Here is a 20546-nt window from a genome sequence, read left to right as displayed (position 1 = left end):
GGAATCCCTGCTAGTAATTCATAAAGAAGAAATAGCTTTTCTAATATATACATTCTATCTGTGTATATCCATGCTTCTGTTTAGTCTTGAAAGACAAAGGATACCCGCTGTGGGGGCAGTAGTGCGTGTAATTGTGAGGCAAGGGTTGTGAAATCCCTAACCACGCCTCTCCTGAATCGGCACTGTTTGTGTCCAGTGGCAAGGAGAAGACCAGGATGACTGGAAACAATGCCAAGATAAGCGGAGAGCACATGAAAGTCTCAAATGGTCACCCATTTAGTACTGACCAGGTTCAATGTTGCTTAACTTCGGTGATCCAGTGGGAACTGGTCTGTCAACATGATTATGCCATATTGTGTATATGTAATGATTCGGAACACGAAAGACGAATGAAAACCAATTAATAAGTCTTTATTCATTTAGAATCACAGGTGCTGAAATAGAATGTGTGAAATCTTAGCAATTTTTCAAACTAACAATGCTAATATGACATTCACTCCGAATGAAAAGAGTTCAGGGAGGGGTTATGAAATGATATACAAAGGTTCAAATTCAAGCATCTGTTTCTTAGACGATAGGGATGAACATGTTTTTGTCTAAGGATGAGTTCCGATAGGTTCTTATCGAGCGTTGTAATCAACCTGTGAGGTTTCACAAAGTTCTTTGGATCCAAGTCAAATGAGGCATCGTGTTGTAGAAATGAAATCTCCAGTGCGACAACAGTCATTAATATTAGGTGCTACATTTTGTGGTTTTGGGGCAAGTTGACGCAGCGACACTGTTTCCTCCCTTTCAGTTGGAAGTCTAACATAGGTGTATTGAAGGTTGCATTCTAGTAATTCAACTTTGTTGACAAAGGGTTCATACTTAGATGACCGTACATTATGTTTCATCAGGATAAGACCTGGATTAAAAAGCCAACTGGGAAGATGTTGATTTCCAATTATACTGGAATATTCACTCATGAGGTGTAGCGTTATTGGCAATACACAATAATGAATGAATAGAATGCAAGGCATCGCACAAAACTGATTCCCAATTAGAAATCGTCAGTCTTTGTGACTTCAATGCTAGCAATATCGTTTTCCCTAACATGGTATGTAGTCGTTCTACCTGGCCATTTCCCTGTGGGTTATAGGCGGTTGTGTGGCTTGTTGCTATTCCCTTTCCATGTAAAAAATCTGTTCAGTTGAAAAAAATAATGCACCTCTGTTAGAGCGAATAAAGTAAGGCATGCAAAACAGCGAAAATAGTAGACAGAAACATTTTATGATTGTGAGGACATATCTTGACAAGGAAAGGCAAAAGGGGAGCATGAATATTCGTTGATAATTGTTAATAAATATTTATTTTGACTATTAGATCGCAGGGGACCTTTAAAGTCAACACTTAAGTGTTCAAATGGTTGTGTCACGTTGACAAGCTTAAAATTAGTGGGATGACAAAATCGTGGTTTTAATTCTGCGCAGACGGGGCAGTTCTCAGTAGTTCATCGAACATCCTCGATGGAGTAATGGAGATTATGTAGACGTACAAAATGAGACATTCATGTGATGCCTGGATGACACAATAAAATGTGTAAGTCTCGTAGACTGGTTGAATTAGTCGAAGAGCAAATCGCTTGAGAAAGTGTGTCTGCGGCTGCATTCTTTCCCTGGATGGTATATTACATCGAATGTGATGGCTGATAGTTCGATTCTTCAGCGTTCTACCTTCTCATTCTTTATTTTGCTTGAGTGTTTCAGGTGATAAATGAAAGCTATGGAGCGTTGGTCTGTAATGAGCTTAAAAGCGGAACCGATAAGGTAATGACGCCATTTACGCACTGTTTCAATGATGGCGTGTGCTTCTTTCTCAACTGAAGAGTAATGTTGCTTGCTGACTGAAAGAGATCGGGGAAAGATTCAGAGTGACAGTAGGGGTAACATCCAAAGCATCGGTTTCTATGATAAGGGGTATGTTGGGATCAATTGTTGTAAGTGAAGCGTGCTCGAGTTCTTTTTTGATGTTAGTGAAATCCACTAAGCAGGATTCAAATAGAGGGAAAACTTGGTTCTGTGTGAGCTGTCGAATTTTATCTGAGAAACGAGGAATCCATTGAGCATAATATGAAAATATTCCGACGACCTGCTGTTGTGATTTAGCATCTTGTGGTACAGGTAGATACTCTAAGTTTGCATAATGCTCTACTCATTGAAACTTACGGCGCATATGTCCTGGCAATATCTAAGAAACGATTAAGGGTTTCATCGTGTGCCATCATATTACGGCTGCATATAATGCGTTTTATTACTTCCACAATTTCTAAATTCGAACAAGGAACAAATAAACAGAATGTTAAATTCAATTTTAAAAATCTATTTTATTATTATACGCATATTTAAAAAAAATTTATTGTTGAAATATACTAAATTTTAGATAATTAAACTCGTTACATTTGAAAAATTAATTTGTCTTGACATTTTTAGATTTGCTTTTGTATATTATCAATCTACAGTCAACGCCAAAAGAATCATCGCACTAAATTTTCATTTCATTTTAATTTTTTAAACGATGTGTTTTTTGCATAAGACAACTAAATTATTGCATAGGGGTTCCATGAGCCAGTGGAATGTTTCCATGGGGTTCCGCTCCAGCAAAAAGGTTGAAAAGCACTGGTCTAATATGAAACAATGGTTTTTTTTTATTGTATTTTTTTTTAAATTTCTTTTTTTCTTTTTTTAAATTTTTTTCAAAGATTTTAATTTTTCTCAACAGAGAGCATATGAACCCCTACATCACAGTAGTGCGTATTACTTACACACGCAAATAATTAGAGTGCTCGACACCGCTTAGAAATGCATAATATATTTTCTTTCATTCTTAATACTGTATAATTATTTCTTGCTTAGCAATCTATATCTAGCTATCTATACCTGATACCTATATCTAGCTATCTACACCTGATACCTATATCTAACTATCTACACCTGATACCTATATCTAACTATCTACACCTGATACCTATATCTAACTATCTACACCCGATACCTATATCTATCTATCTATCTACACCTGATACCTATATCATACTATCTACACCTGATACCTATATCTATCTATCTATCTACACCTGATACCTATATCTAACTATCTACACCTGATACCTATATCTATCTATCTACACCTGATACCTATATCTAACTATCTACATCTGATACCTATATCTAACTATCTACACCTGATACCTATATCTAACTATCTACACCTGATACCTATATCTAGCTATCTACACCTGATACCTATATCTAGCTATCTACACCTGATACCTATATCTAGCTATCTACACCTGATACCTATATCTAGCTATCTACACCTGATACCTATATCTAACTATCTACACCTGATACCTATGTCTAGCTATCTACATCTGATACCTATATCTAACTATCTACACCTGATACCTATATCTAGCTATCTACACCTGATACCTATATCTAGCTATCTACACCTGATACCTATATCTAGCTATCTACACCTGATACCTATATCTAGCTATCTACACCTGATACCTATATCTAACTATCTACACCTGATACCTATATCTAGCTATCTACACCTGATACCTATATCTAGCTATCTACATCTGATACCTATATCTAACTATCTACACCTGATACCTATATCTAACTATCTACACCTGATACCTATATCTAACTATCTACACCTGATACCTATATCTAGCTATCTACACCTGATACCTATATCTAGCTATCTACACCTGATACCTATATCTAGCTATCTACACCTGATACCTATATCTAACTATCTACACCTGATACCTATGTCTAGCTATCTACATCTGATACCTATATCTAACTATCTACACCTGATACCTATATCTAGCTATCTACACCTGATACCTATATCTAGCTATCTACACCTGATACCTATATCTAGCTATCTACACCTGATACCTATATCTAGCTATCTACACCTGATACCTATATCTAGCTATCTACACCTGATACCTATATCTAACTATCTACATCTGATACCTATATCTAACTATCTACACCTGATACCTATATCTAACTATCTACACCTGATACCTATATCTAACTATCTACACCTGATACCTATATCTAGCTATCTACACCTGATACCTATATCTAGCTATCTACACCTGATACCTATATCTAGCTATCTACACCTGATACCTATATCTAGCTATCTACACCTGATACCTATATCTAGCTATCTACACCTGATACCTATATCTAACTATCTACACCTGATACCTATATCTAACTATCTACACCTGATACCTATGTCTAGCTATCTACACCTGATACCTATGTCTAGCTATCTACACCTGATACCTATGTCTAGCTATCTACACCTGATACCTATATCTAGCTATCTACACCTGATACCTATATCTAGCTATCTACACCTGATACCTATATCTAACTATCTACACCTGATACCTATATCTAGCTATCTACACCTGATACCTATATCTAGCTATCTACACCTGATACCTATATCTAACTATCTACACCTGATACCTGTATCTAGCTATCTACACCTGATACCTATATCTAGCTATCTACACCTGATACCTATATCTAGCTATCTACACCTGATACCTATATCTAGCTATCTACACCTGATACCTATATCTAGCTATCTACACCTGATACCTATATCTAGCTATCTACACCTGATACCTATATCTAGCTATCTACACCTGATACCTATATCTAACTATCTACATCTGATATAAATTGCTAAGCAACAAATATGTTGCAGCAATGTGAAATCAAATATGCGGAGTTTAATATCGATTCTTCATCAGTTACTCAAATATAGTATTATGTATTATAATTATTTCCACAGTCAAACAACATCGCAGCTCACAAGAGCCATGACAGTCACAAAGCGGAAGTCCAAGACTCAAGCTTCGTCCTCATTTGGTCTCATCAGTTTAACACATCTGAACTCAGGATTCGAAACTCAAGCTGCTTGCATGTTAGACGAATACTCTGCCACATAAGCTAACGCCCTACATACAATAAAGTCTATCGACACAGATCAAACAAACCACGGTGACGTCTGACAATGGAATGAACCTACTTTGTTTCGAACAAGGGATGTGATCATCCAACCAGCTATAACTCAAGCCGATGTCTCACAAGTAATAATTTAATACTTGTTGGAACGGTGCCACCCAACATGCTAACCTAGCAAGCAATTAGTAATAGAATTTTCAGAATGTGAGAGATTATTATTTCCACAGCTAAACAACGTTGGTTGACTGGAAACAATTATATAATCTCTCATATCCAGAAAAAATATGTATATATATAATTTGCGACTCGTTCTCGGTGTGCAGGTGGGCATGTGAGTTTTTCCATAGGCGGCAGGCACTTCTTTCCTGAAAACCCACATTTTTGTTTTTTGGTTGTGGGGGCTACCGGTCACTAGGCTCTGCGAACGTAACTGTCTCCTTCGATTGGAGACGCAGGAAGTCTGACATGTTGTTACATGTGGTGAGCTGGTTTGTCTTTAATCCCATTGAAAGACATGCGTGGATGACCTCGCATCACTCCCTTGACGCCCGACCGTCTTGGGTGTGCACATGTGATGAGACTGGAGAGAACGTGCATGTGTGTGTGTGTGTATGTGCGCATGTGTTTAAAAAAACAAAACGAAAAAATTAAACACAAGAATAAATCATCAAAAACAAGAGTTTACTGGTTTCGTTTGGACCAATGAAGTCTTTAGAACAATGTAGTCACTTTTTCAGAAGACTTTTGTTAATCTGAACAAAACCGGTAAATATCTCGTTTTTGATTATTTTTAATTTTAGATTTTGTGTTTAATTGTTTTTTCATTTTGTTTTTTATACATCTAGTCTCTACGGTATTTCATTTTGTGATATATTGTGTATTTTATCCTTGTATAACATCGAAACTGACTATTTTTGTAAAATAAAATATGTAAGGAATATCTTTGAAGCCAAATCACAATGCAAAATTATTAAAATAAACAAGTGTTTATTTTAATTTTCATAATTTAGTGTTATCATTTGCCTTCAAATGTATTCTTTACATATTTTATTTTAAAATTCAAATTTCAGTCAATGCTTTTAACACGGATAAAAAAACAAAAAATCTACCCTGATTGACTATTTTTTCTTAGGAAATAATTTTTTTTTTTATAAATGAAATTTAGAAAGTATACTTCACCATATTTCTTTTTTTTTTTTTTTTTTCAATTTTGAAAAAAAAAAAAAAAAAAATCTCTGAAATTTGTTTCTGACTTAATATAACATATCAAAACTATCATCAAGCCATGGAAATTATTTGACGAAAAAAATTTGTAGAAAACTACAATTTTTTTTCTTTTTTTTTTTTAACTTTTTAACTTCAGATCTTTTTTCTTAAAATGTTTTAACTTAACAAGTTTTTACTCTGCAAAATCTTTTCTTTTTATCCACAAAAAGGCATTCATTAAGTTTCAACTATGAACGTACGGAAATAATTTCATCTTTGAAATTGACAGTGTTATTGTTGAACCACACTATGCATCTTGGCCTCACCCCCGCGTCACCATTGAAGAATGCATCCAGACACATGCGTCCTTATTCCTTAACAAAAAATTGATGTAATGAATATTTTTTTTTTTTACAAAGGGGTTACCACATATCAAGGTCCAGAGGCCACTCGAGGATAAGGGTTAATATGTGTATTATAGTAATTGGGACAGTAATGTAGTTATCATTTGTGAGGGAAAATTTAGTATAATTAGATTATTTATGAGGATTGTTCAATACAAACTTGTTTACATTGGACTTTAAGATAATGATATAGTCAACTGGAAAGCAGAACAAACAGACAGACAGGCAGGCAGGCAGTTCTAGGAAAGAAGTTTTGTTCATGGAATCCACATTTAGCGTTGGGCATTGATAGAGAGTGGGAGAATTTATTGATAGTGGTTTTGGTTAGACAATTTTTTTTTTTTTATGAAAGATTAATGAGGGGAGGGGGACCATAGATTGGAGCTCAGATGAACGCTTGTCATGAAAATAGCGATAAAGCAGAGACAGGCTCGCAACGTCTCTTCTATGGGAAAGTGGTTGTAAAGAAGAGAAAAGGGCATGGTCTACTTTATGAATACATCCGGGTTCCTCCTCACAAGAATATGATTGGCTGGTGTAAGCCATAAATACGGACATGAATAGCAGTCTGGGGGGAGACATCGAAAGATACACTAAAAGCCCAAAGCTTAAGCACAGTACCAGCTATGACTATACTCGATTATGTAGCAAAGATCATTCGGTTACTTTAAACGAATATATCTGTAATGTGGCCGTTGCATTTTCACTCGGACCCAACAGGTTGTATGCAGAGACACTCACAAAGAAACAGAGGAAACGAATTCAACTCAAATTTTTCAGATGAAACAAAAGACATTTATTAACGGTTACTGACAATATGGGTGCATCCCTGCGTCTCTCGAGTCAATCAGCTGCTATTGTTACATGATAAGGGCTGTCCCCTTTTCATGTAAGTATAAAAATAGAGAGATTTAGTTAGAATGAAAATGAAATAGAATAGACGAAATTCGAACCTCGTAATTTAGGTTTAGAAATAGATTACGAGAGAGAATTAGCAAATGGAATGTAAAAAACAAACCCTTGTTTAGCTTAGAGATAAAATAGTTTCAAGAAAAGAATGTGCATTGTCAATTCTGTTATGAAAATTCAATTGAAGAATGCAACTATAAGATAATTTAATAAACATGTTTTTAACATATTGGAAATATAGGTTACTGGGAATATAGGTTAAAATTCCTTTTGTAAACAAAGGAAAAAGTTTTGGACACGCATTTCCAGAACACGTGAAAGAAGACACATGTTTTGACATGTGTATGACATCATGGAAAATGGGAAGTTCTTGATATAGTTAGAAACTTTAGAGTTAAGCAGAGAGAAACTGAGGGAGAGTCTGAGAGAGAGAGTCTGAGGACGACAGACGACAGTCTGGAGTTGGAGATTTGATTGTCAACCAAGTAGACGCCACAATAATTCTCTCTGTCGCTCTCCCACTCTCTCTCTCTATCTACCATAAGCAAGCACAACAGGAGAAATAAAAAACAGACTGTTGCTTACACCAATGGTTGTTGTGTTTTGAATTCTTAGAAAAAGGGTTTATAATATAACACTATGTCCCCAGCTCGCCCCGTGGCATACGGTTGTCTGACCGTTTTTTGTTAAAAGTTTGGATTGCATTTAGTTTTAAAAGTTAATCTCACACTGACATGTGTTTCCAAGTCACCGTCATAGCCACGTGGTTCCAAAAATCTGTCTTCACTTTTACCTTTCTCTTCCTTCGCTGTGCTGTCATATTGCGCCACGGCTTGGTCATTTGCATACATCGAGATGCCGCTGCTGTACATTATGTGTCCATGGCTTCATTATATATCCATTTCTGTATCATATCAAAATCTTCCCCCCCCCTCCCGAATCGCATGCTTTTGTGATTATAACACAGTGTTTCTCTCTGACCCTGGACAATTAAACTTTTCCACTGAAACACAGCCCTCATCGAAAGTATTTTGCATGTGCATTTCTCATTTTAACATTCTCATTCTTTCGCCCAGTTTTGTTTGTCTTCTATTTGTTTGTCTCCCATAATATAAATCTCACCTGTCTGTTTAAATGTATGTGTGTATGTTTGTATGTCTTCCTAAAACTTTCGACAGAGGTAATGGATTTTCACGAGATCAGTATCATTTTGAAGCTCGACCCTTTCGACGACAAATATTGAAAAATTGGCCAAAAACATTAATTCCTTCACCCTCAACTGGGAACTTTTCTACAGGGAGGGATCACTTTTTTCACCGATATTTTCAAAACTTAACCCCTCTAGCCTTAATTTAATCACTTCCGGTTTGGCGATGGGTGCAACAGCTAACGCGTCAGATTTTTCTTTTCCTCCTTCATGGTATGGGTTCGAGCCTGTCTGCCTACTACCACTTTTTTGGTCAATCAACATCTTTACACACACATCTACTTTCTTTTCCACCTTTGCATCACGGGTTTGAGCCTGCCTGCCTGCCTACTACAACACACACCTACAAACATCTGGGCAACGCCGGGCACCCAGGCTAGTTTTAAATAAAAGTATGTGTTACATGAAGCCAAATGAACTTTTTATCCTAAACATTGCTGTTCTTAAAATAATAAAAAATAAAAAATAGTTACTTCTGACATCAGTTTTAAGTCATCTCTGCATATTTATGTACAATCCATATTTGATATGAATACTAGTGCATGTAATTGATCACTGGGTGGAACGATAAAATCATCACCCTAGAAAAGACAATATGATTCCATTTCCATTTGATGAAAACTGTTTTTCTATTTTTGTCGCAGACCATCTACTAGTTGGCCAGTTGTGTACAAATTTCAAGAGCGATAGGAGCCTTCTATTATGTGTGAAAGTCACACAATGTTCAACAAGTGAGGTTGGAGATGCGCCACTGTACAACTCTTACTCTCTACCGATCCAAGTTATCACAACAGGACCATTGCCAGCATCTTCAAAATGCATCACCGGATTGGCATGAATAACAGGGATATGGCCAGAGTGATGAAAACAAAATTTCTGGCCACGGTTATGGTCTTTGGTGTGGTTTCAAGTGAGGGCCACATCATGCCACCTCACATCTTCAAAATCGACTTGCAAGTCAGCACCAAAGTGTACCTAGATGTGCTGAAGAATGTTGTGATCCCCTGGTGCAATCAGATAGCTGCTGGCAGACCGTAGGTGTAGCGACAGGAGTTGGTGCTGGCCCACAAGTCCAAAAAGATCCAGGCTTTGCTTCAGAAAGAGTGTGTGTGTAGTCATCACCAAGCCTATTCAGAGTTTAACCGGCTTCCTTCGAAGGAGGAAGTTTCATGGGAGTATGAAATTCACAAGCGGTCCCCCGTCGCATGTATATCCCCATTATGGAAGATGACGACGTTAGGTTTTTGTTGATGTCCTCCTACATACAGCACCTGGTCTTCCCAAATTGGTCACCCATTTTAGTAATGCCCAGGCTCAACGTTGCTTAACTTCGGTGATCTGACGGGAACCGGTGTGTCAACGTGATTATGCCGTATATCTTCAGAAGGAGTATTACGACTTTGTACTCTTCTCTCACTGGTTCCCCCCCCCACACACTTTTTTCTCCCGACCTGAGTCCGCTGGACTACTTGGTTTGTTCATATGTTGAGAACATCACCAACATGACCTCCCTCCCACAACATCAAAGCCAGCCTGATCGATGCCATCTGCTGAGTATTCGCTGCGCTCCCGCTTGTGGAAAAGACACGCTCACATTTCCGGACCTGTATTGAGACAGCTGAAGGCGGCCACATTGAACAGATGTCAGCTCTACTTCATAATCAAGTTACCTGAATTGATTTTTTTCAATCAAAGTTTTAAAATAAAGCTATAGCGTTGTTTTAGGGTGACAAGTTTATCGTTCCCCCCTGTAATATTTATTAGCATTTGACGACTGCATCATTCTGACGATTAAGTGACGTGTGCATCTTGTCAGCAGTTTCAGTATTTTTAGTCATAATGCCTGTGTTGCTTGAATTTTGGATATGTAAGCAATATTGTTTTGTCGATTTTGACTATTTTTGTATACTGTATACTAGCAGGGCTATCTGGCGTTCACCGAAGCGAAAGTAGGACACAGTGGACTGGTAAGTGAACATGGATTTTTAGCAACTTCCTAAAATCATTATGAAACATATTTGAATAGCTCGCAGTCTGAGGTTGCAAAAGATGGGCTCATTTGTCTTCTGACTTCAATTATTTTTCAAGATATGCCTGTTTGAATTATGCAAATTTCGAATTTTTGCAAAATTGCGGCTACAGTGATTTTTACCAAGGAGTAAATTTGGGTGCACCTGAAGAATTGCTCAAAATTTGTTCCAGAAACCTCTAAATATGTCCTATAAACCCTTAAATAATGCCAGATTCTATAAATTTACTTCATTCTAAAAAAAAAAATGGAACATATGAACAAGTTTTTGACCTGTTTTTTGGATTTTTCACAAAATTCATTTCTGAATTTTTGAGATGAGGATTGGTTATTCGTATTATTTCGATTCTTTTGACTACTGTTCTCATCTTAAGTCTCATTTTCACAACGTTTCGGTCGATGCAACCTCCAACCATCATCAGGTGTATCTTGTAAAATTCTGGAATGTTTCTGTCAAACTTGGAAATTTTGAACAGAACCTATTATTTACTTCACGGGAGTTATATGCTGTTGGTCCGTCAGCCATGACTGGATAAAGGTCCTAAGTAATTCGCAATTGTATTTTTGCCCACCCGTACTGAGAATTGAACCTTCAACCTTCAAGAGTATACCACTTTTACAATTACAAACCATCTACCATTATGGAATGAAGTAGAAATTATAGACAGTAAAACTGGAGAGTAAGACGACTCAAAGAAGCAGCACATATGCTGGAGAACAATCAATTACTAGGTATAGAATTTAACCTGTATATGGGAACCATTAATTATAAATTCTAGATAATATAAACAGTAATAAGTGAAAAGTACTATATATATATATATATATATATTTAGCCAGTAGAGTTTAGTTTCCTAGAAGTACATCCAATGAAACATGTGTCTACCAAAGAGTGCTCAATGAGTAAACAGAGCAGGTATATGAAATTTATTTATACAAACATTGATGGCTACATATGTGCATACATGTTTCTGTAATCACCCGCGTTGGGGGATTATGTCTTCAGGCTAAGAATTATCGTTGAGAACTGATATTTCAAACAAAAACATTTTCTTATTTCGTTTACAAAGTTAGAATGTAACATGGGTGGGGGTTATGAGCGGGGAGAGGACAAGTGAGGTGTCTGAAGATAATAAACATCTTCTTTTTTATTTCCCTTTTTTTTTTTATATTCCCTTTTTTTTTAAGTTTATCTATCCCATCTTTTGGTTTTTATGGCACTTGAGAATGTAGTATTTTTGTCTAGCAGTCTGTAAATTAAAAACATTCTCATGGGCATTGAGTACTGACCCGTACCCGTTCAATCCACACACACACACGCACACACACCCACAGACAAACACACACACACTAGAAGCAAACATACGCTTATATCTATACTCAGGAGTGTTGTGTATATATATATATATATATATATATATATATATATATATATATATTCCTATAAGTTTTTTTGTTGTGTTTTGATATTCATATTAAAAAAATTAAAAACACTTTTTTTTATTTATTTAAAAAGAAAATATAACTTTGTTATATATGGGTTGTGGAATTACATTCATCTGCAAAAGATTGAATTAATTTTCATATTCTTTTAAACATTCATTTTAATTAATTCCTCATTAGTTTTTTTTTCGGTTTTCTCATGGGATGATCATCTTTAGTTAACTATTACGTGTAATTATATTCATGCAGATATTCTACATGATTTATACTTACGTAATATTTGCGTAAAAAGGTTATAGTAAACACAAATTTCTTTCTATATATATTCATGTATGCATGTATATATTTGTTTAAAAAATTTTGCCTACCAAACTCCTGTCAGTTTTTGGTCTACAGATATGAAACTTAATATATAGGGTATTTGAACCCATGCAAAACTTGATATTTGGGTTTTAGTCGGGGAAAATCGGTGCAAAAGTTAGAAAATTAAAATAAATGGAATTTGCCAGGTAAAGGTCGAACGACGCAATTATGAATATGCATGTGTAACGTAATAGCTATTGGTTCATGTTTTAATTTTTAGCCTTGCAGCAAATGTGTCTTCATAGCTCAGGCATTAACGTCAAAGGAAAAAGTAAATCTTAAGCTAAACGTTTTCGTTTCGATTCTCAGTGGTGGCGCACAAGTCATTTTAAAAAAAAATTTTTTTAAATCATCACTATATGTTGGGTTTATTCAGGAGTACAGATTTTCACTTTTGATAACAAAATTAAAAAAATAAAAATTTAGGTCCAATATAATATAATAATAAATACAGTTGTTAGAGTACTTGGAAAAAGCAATTGTAAAAGTGATATTCTCCTAAAAGTTGATGGTTCAATTCTCAATGTAGGCAACCAAAAAATACAATTGTGAATTACTTAGGACTGCTATCCAGTCGTGGCAGATGGAACAAGAGCATTCTACCCCCGCTCCCCCCGTTAACCGACTTTGCTGGTGAGTTCTCATGAATTATTTTTTGCAAATAAGAGAAACAGGTAAAGCATTAATTCCCAGCAATGGCTTAAAAAAAAAAAGCTTTAAACCTAATCTTGTCTAGATACGAGGTGCCTTTAATAAGTTTCCAAACTTTTTGTAGAGATATTTAAAAAAAAAAAAAAAGCTGGTAAAAACAGGAGGGAGGGGGGTTATAAAGATTAACTTGGGTATTTCTGACAGGTTAGGGAAAGATAGATTTCACAATAACAATCTGATATCTATAAATCTCACCTGCCTGTTTTAATGTATGTATTTATGCTTGTATGTCTGCCTAAAATTTTTTACAGAGGCGACGGATTTTCACAAGATCGGTATCATTTTGAAGCCCAACCTTTCAGACGACTAATATCAAACAATTGGCCAAAAACATTAATTCCTTCACCCTCAAATGGGTAGTTTTCTACAAAAAGGGGTCGATTTTTGCAAGCCATTTTTGCAAGTCATCGTATTGGTTGGATTGACGTTGGCTAATTTTAACGTTCCGAACTTCCGGTCGTGTCATAGAATAGTGGTAAGACGTCAGATTTTTTTTTCACTTTCTTTTCTGCCTTTGCGTCAGGGGTTCGAGCCTGTCTGCCTACTATCAGTTTTGTTAAAAAATGCTTTTGCTCAACACACACCTCCAAATACCCGGGCAGTGCCAGGCACCCAGACTAGTTCTCTAATAAATGGGAAAAGTTATTATAGTGGAGAAGTAAGGAGAAAAGATATTGATTTACAATTCTCTCTTTTTGGGGAGAAAATAGAGGAAGAAAAAAAAAGGAAAATTATTCAATTAGATATACTAAATGCAATAAGAGAAGGGAAGGAATAATCTCTCAATATATATTAAAGTGAGAATGTGTGTGTGTGTGTGTGTATGAGGACAATTCTCAACATATACTCAACAAATGTCTGATCTACAGACTTGAAATTTAGTATATAGGGTATTCAGACATTTGAAAAACTTTTTAATTAGTTTTCATCCGGAAAAATGGGCTACTAAGGGATCAAAATTGAAAAAAAACTTGTATATGGTGGTCATCGGATTTTCATCGGATTTTTATCTGTTTCACAAATGCACATGCATGAATTGTTAACATGACAGATTCATTATGTTAAAAATAATTAGATTTGAAAACGCTTTTTAAAATCGTGTCAAGCTGGCCTAATGATTATCGTACTTGACTCACTGTCTTCGGGTTTCAGTTTGGATCTCTGCCCGAGTATTTATTTTATTTTTTTTTACTTACATAATATGAACTGTTTAGAAAAAACATAATACTCGCATGCACATGTTTCAATTTCTGTGAATTAAAATGTAATATTTATGCGTATTTTATGACTGGGCAATGCTGGTCAGCCTGCTTTGTGATTCTATAAAAGCAGAGATTTCCAGAGTCAAAAGTCTTCTTTGCAGTACCTGAGGAATCCAGGTTAGTGTGGGATTTGCAACCAAATCACCAACTCAACCTTGTCTAGTAAAAAGTGTTAAATTGAGAACAGATATTTTAACTATCCAAAATGTGTTTCTTAAATCAGAAAGCAATATAACTACTCATTTAACGTTCTTATATATATATATATATATATATATATATATATATATATATATATATATATATATATATATATATATACTTGTTTATTGTTATATAAACATGCTCACATCCCGCTGCTACAAACAGCCACTTGTTTCAATCAAACAACAGATATCATCAGGCAGCTACTTGACTATTCAAATGTTCAATGAATAAACCGAATGAGATAAAATGAAGTCACTGCCTGATGGTATCTGTTGTTTGATTGAAACAAGTGGCTGTTTGTAGCAGCGGGATGTGAGCATGTTTATATAACAATAAACAAGTATTATCAGCTCTTTTTATTGAGCACTATCTAACAACCTCGTTGCGATTAATCAGGAATTTGTTTATGTTGGACTTGAAGACATCCAAGTTGTAGTCAGGTGGGAAACAAGCAAACGGGAGAGAATTCCACAGGCGTGCACTTCTCAGAAAGAAGCTTTGTTCATGGAATCTACGTTTTGATTTAGGCACAGATAAAGAGTGGGGGAAATTACTGACAGTGGTTTTAGCTAGACGAGTGTTTATCGTGAAAGAGTGGCGAGAGGGGACCAGAGATTGGAGCTCGGACGAGCATTTGCCATGGAAATAACGATAAAACAAAGACAGGCTCGCAACGTCTCTTCTGTGGGAGATAGGTTGCAGGGAAGAGAAAAGGGCACCCCCAACTAAACCATGAAGTCTATTTTGTACTTTGTCAAGGCAGGATAGGCTGTTTTTAGAAGCTCCAGCCCAGATGTGGCAGCAGTACTCCATCTTTGGACGTACTTGGCTTTTATACAGATAGAGAATTGGATCAGTAGTGAGATATCTTCTGGAGCGGTAGAAGGATCCCACCATTTTCCCAGTGGCCCGGGCAACAGACTTGATATACATGTTCCATTTCAGATCAGGAGTAAAGGTCAAACCCAGGAGCTTGTCAAAACATGAAGCCTCCCCAAGACGAGAGCCATCCATTTCAATTGATGCTAGATGAGGAACAGTGTTGATGATGTAAAGTTAGCTGCTTGGTTTTAGATGCATTAAAAGTAACCAGCCACCTCTTCCCCCACTACCACGCGCTCAAGATCAGAGGAGAGGGAATCAGAGAGCGCTTTGTCATTTACGGTCTTTGATGTGTTGCCATAGATGGTAGTGACATCAGCATAGATGTCAACAAATGATTTAAGTATGTGTTTTGGGAGATCATTGATGTAGATCAGGAAGAGAGTTGGGCCCAGGATGGACCCCTGAGGTACTCCAGCATTAATACTGTGGGCCTCTGATTGCTGCCCATCAACCACTGCTCTTATGAGCCTATCAGAGAGAAATGATTTAATTATTGAGAAAACATTTCAGTTATACCGTAGCTGGAAATCTTGTGAAGTAGGCCCTTATGCCATACCTTATCGAAGGCCTTTGATATGTCAAGCAATTGCCCTAGAAAGGAAGCCTTTGTCGAAAGATTCCCTAATCCTATGGGATATAACTGTTAGCACATCAGCTGTAGATCTAGCAGAACAGAAACCTTATTGCATGTCACTAAGTAGGTTATTTCTGCTGAGGTGGTTGACTACTTCTTTATTTAATATGGATTCCAGTAACTTACTCATGACACACAAGAGACTCATTGGTCTGTATTGAGAGGAAGATGGCTTATCACCTGAATTTTTAAATACAGGGCATACTGACAAGGTTTTCCAGGATGTTGGAAAGCCCTTCTCCTTAAGATAACGCTTGAACAGTTTCGTAAGTATGGGAGCAAGTTCTGGTCATCTTCATAGTGAGACGACAACAACTATGGAAGGCAGTAATTACTGAGGATACAATTAAGACTCAGCATTCTTATCCTGTCGCAGTTAACCACCTGGTGAAGGTCAGAGGAATAGTTGGCCAAAACGTTCTGAAACAACTATGAAGATGAGGATAACAATCCGCAAATCTGTATATCTATAAAAGTGTAATTGTCTGTGTGTATACATTTCCCTACTAAACTACTCTGTCACTTTTAAGTCTACAGACTCGAGATTTGACATAAGGGCTATTGAGATTTGGGAAAATCTTTTTAATCGGTTTTCAGCGAGAAATTTGGCTGTCAAGGGGTCAAGTTCAACGATTTGACTTTTGAAAACTCTACCAAACTCCTTCGCCAATTTTGAGTCTAAACGCTTGAAATTTTAGATGTAGGTTACTTGGACATGGATCAAACTTTTTAATTTGATTTGAGCCCAAAGCAATGAATATTAAGGGGTCAAAATTGGGGGTAAAGTTAAAAAAATAAAAATTGACCTCTCAGCCAATTTTTGATCTAAACATTCGAAATTTTACATAAAATGTATTCAGACATAGGGCAAGCTTTTTAATCGGATTTTGGACGAAAATTTGGCTGCCAAAGGGTCAAAGTTCAAAAGATTTGACCTTTGCGGTCTCTAGCAAACTACACAGCTAATTTTGAGTCTAAACATTTGAAATTTTACATAAAGTGTATTCAGACATGCAGCAAGCTTTTTAATCAGTTTTGGCAAAAATTTGGCTGCCAAGCGGTCAAAGTTGAAAAAGTTGACCTTTGTAAACTCTAACAAACTCCTCCACCAATTTTGGGTCTAAACAATTGAAATTTTAGATGTAGGTTACCTGGACATGAATCAAACTTCTTAATATATATATATATACATATGCACATAAAGTTATGAACAGTACATAGGGCCAGAGCAAAGCTGGGTTGAACTGCTAGTAAAATAATAGATATACAAATTACGAAGGAATTGTTAATTATTTTTTTGCTTTTTTTGTGTTTTGAAAGTGATTCAGTTTTTTAGGCATTAACATACCAAACCTTTTTAGCAACGAGGATTTTCAGCCAAATGGTGACCTTTGGTGATAGAAGAAACCACTAGTAATGACCAATGACCAGACGACGAACATCAGAGACGTCTCAGAGACTGAAAGTACTGTTTTAGTATCTTCAAAACCAGTTGATTTTGAGGAAATTGTGTTGCCATGCAGGCTTAGGATCTGCACAAATTTTATACAACTTAGACTTAAATGTAATAATGCACGCATGAATCCAGCATTCAGTGAAGGCTTGAATATGTTTAAAGGATTCAAGACTAGATGACATTACAGTTGTGATCTCGCAGTTGGGGATCGCATTTAATTTGTAATCCACCACAACTGTGGACAATAGTCTGTAGGAGTGGTACAGGGTTACAATAGTATGCTTGCTTACTTCCTCTCCAGGAAGTTTGATAAAAAGTTAAGAAACTAGTATACTAAGTGACGTGTACTTTCGTATACAAAAAATGCCCGAGCAGCCTCGTCAGCATTTCAATAGGTGATTAGCAATAAACTAACTCTTTCTCAAAGCGAGAAAGTAAAGCCTGGGAGGGTGGACGAAATAGAATCATATCTTAGCCCACTAGCAACAAAGTTACTGTTGAACTGATTGTCAAGGACGTATCTCCTACTAGTATGAACAACACGAACTCCAAGTGTATCAGTTAATCTTTTCATCCTAACATCATCATCAATTAGTTCTTTAATATTCAATGGCCAAACAAATTGCGAATTAATTTGATATTTCAGTGCGGCTGCATTTACTGACCCGCGATTTCCATGAAATTGGCTCAGGTTCGTTTGAGAGCTAATGGAAATAACTGGAAAAGGTCATCCGAACGTTCGTCAGTTTTTAATGAGCATGCTGTCTGTTTTTAGGTTACACAAATCTATGAAGCCTACTTTTTTATAAATTGGAAGAAATAAAAAATTAATCGCGCAGGTTAGAGGTTAGGGTTGGGTTATATACATGTTTGTAGTTTTATTTATTGTATTTCCATATTTTTCTGTTTATTATAATTTTCTCATAGCTGTTTAACATATCGCAATTGGCCGCTTCCGGTTATTCCCGTCAGTGGCCAAGCACCCCCTAGAAACTTTGTGGAAACCGTGGGTCGGTAAATGCCGAAGTACCGATATTCTTTTTGTTTTAGTCTTGATTTATTCTTCTTTTTGTATTTGTTGCTTTTCTCCATTTAAAGCTTGCCAACTTAACATAATAATCATCTCTATATTTTGGACATTGCATTCAGATTGTGTCAAAAGAAAATTGGATTCAAAATAGCTGTTTAATAGAAATAACATTTTGATCACTACTTTCCTAAAAACTTTTCAAATATACCATGTTGATTATTAAACAATGTGAAAGGATATTCATTTCTGAACAAAATAGTGGTATTTTGAGAACATTAAAATGCTTTTATTCTTAAAATATGATTATTTTAGTAGAACTACTTTTAAATCTATAATTATCCTAAGCGTTTTATGATTGGAGTATTGGTATATGAATATAATGCTCATAGCTGAGCAGCAACTTGGTTCCCGCTAGTTTTGAAGAATGACAAACGGGGTCCTAAACAGAAGTGTGTTCTTTATTCCTACCATCATCAATGGATCCGAGGTAATTTCAACAGCATCTGACAAAGCAAAACTCTTTGCTAAGGACTTTGCAACAAGTTCTACCCTTTTTGACCATAGCCGGCTACACACTATATTTTTTTTTTTTTTGTGACTGAAAGCACACTATGCAACATACAAATATCTGTGTGTGATGATTGAGATTGTCGGACTGACTTCCTCATCTTGGTTGTTATTGTCACATCCATTTTTTTAAAAAAATCTTTTTCTAGCTCTCTTAGTTCAAAAGAAGAATCCGCTCCTCCCTCCAATAAAAATCCATGTTCATCTAACATACACAATGACGAGAGGCATTCAATAAGTAATGTCCCTGATCCACTTTTCAAAATAGTACAGCAACGAAACCTGGCACGGTTATTTATTTATTTTTTTTTCTGTATATAAAACATCAAGAACCATGTATTTCTTCCATCATTCAAAATGAATCACTTGGCAGTGATGAAATGATTTAAATTTAATAGGGGAGAGAAAAGTAATTAATCGACTGATTAGTCGACAAATCTGCCGATTACCGATTAATCGACAAAGTGGCTGATTAGGTTGATTAATCGGTACACTCCTAGTCCCTGATCGACTTCTAATAGCAGTAAAACAATGAAACTTGGCATAGTTATTTGTCTTTCTCTATATAAGAACTACCCTGAGCTACATATTTCTCCCATCAGTTAATACAGCTCTGGAAACCGTTTTTGTAGAACTTTCCACATTGATTCTCCAACCACGACATGACTTTAAAAAAAAAAAAAATGAACGATTTTTTTTTTCTCCTTCCATTTAGATAAATTGTCATTGTCAGCTAAATATTCTTTAAGTAAATAATGCAAATTTTTAATCTGTGTTCTTATTCGTTTTTCTTTTCTTACTTGGTTTTACTTCCCTTTCTACCCTGTATCCAAGGGTGGGAAATTCTACCATGTGTGACATGGCATATGAGATTGAAGCAAATTTTTAGGGCGGGATGCCTTTCCTAACACCAACCCCTCGAGGGGACGGGTATTTTGCCGAGACACCATCTCGCCATCTCTGCAAACTGGAGCAATGTGCTTGTCCGTTGTCAAGATAGCCATCTGCACAACCACTTCATTCACGGAGCCGCTGTCACACTTTCATTGGACACCACACACATTACTGCTACCCATGGGGATAGCAGGATAGTTTAGAAGAATATGTTGCCATAGTACCCAAGTGTTATCTGCTCCTAGTACAGAAAGTACCAGGGAGTTATCTGCCCTTAGGACTATA

The 20546-nt window shown here is 36.2% G+C and overlaps 1 protein-coding gene and 1 pseudogene across 1 annotated transcript in view; one reads left to right on the top strand and one right to left on the bottom strand.

Annotated features, from left to right (window-relative positions):
* LOC145296866 (zinc-regulated GTPase metalloprotein activator 1-like) overlaps nt 1-20546 on the top strand; it is a 269322-nt gene that overhangs the window by 35739 nt on the left and 213037 nt on the right. The window lies entirely within an intron of this gene.
* On the bottom strand, nt 10040-10158 carry LOC145297422 (5S ribosomal RNA; annotated as a pseudogene).

The sequence above is a fragment of the Euprymna scolopes genome, chromosome 17, assembly GCF_053919585.1.
Source record: "Euprymna scolopes isolate OS-2025 chromosome 17, ASM5391958v1, whole genome shotgun sequence".
Taxonomy (NCBI): Eukaryota; Metazoa; Mollusca; class Cephalopoda; order Sepiida; family Sepiolidae; genus Euprymna; species Euprymna scolopes.
The sequence above is the reverse complement of the archived record's forward strand: the minus strand, read 5'-3'. Positions and strand labels throughout refer to the sequence as shown.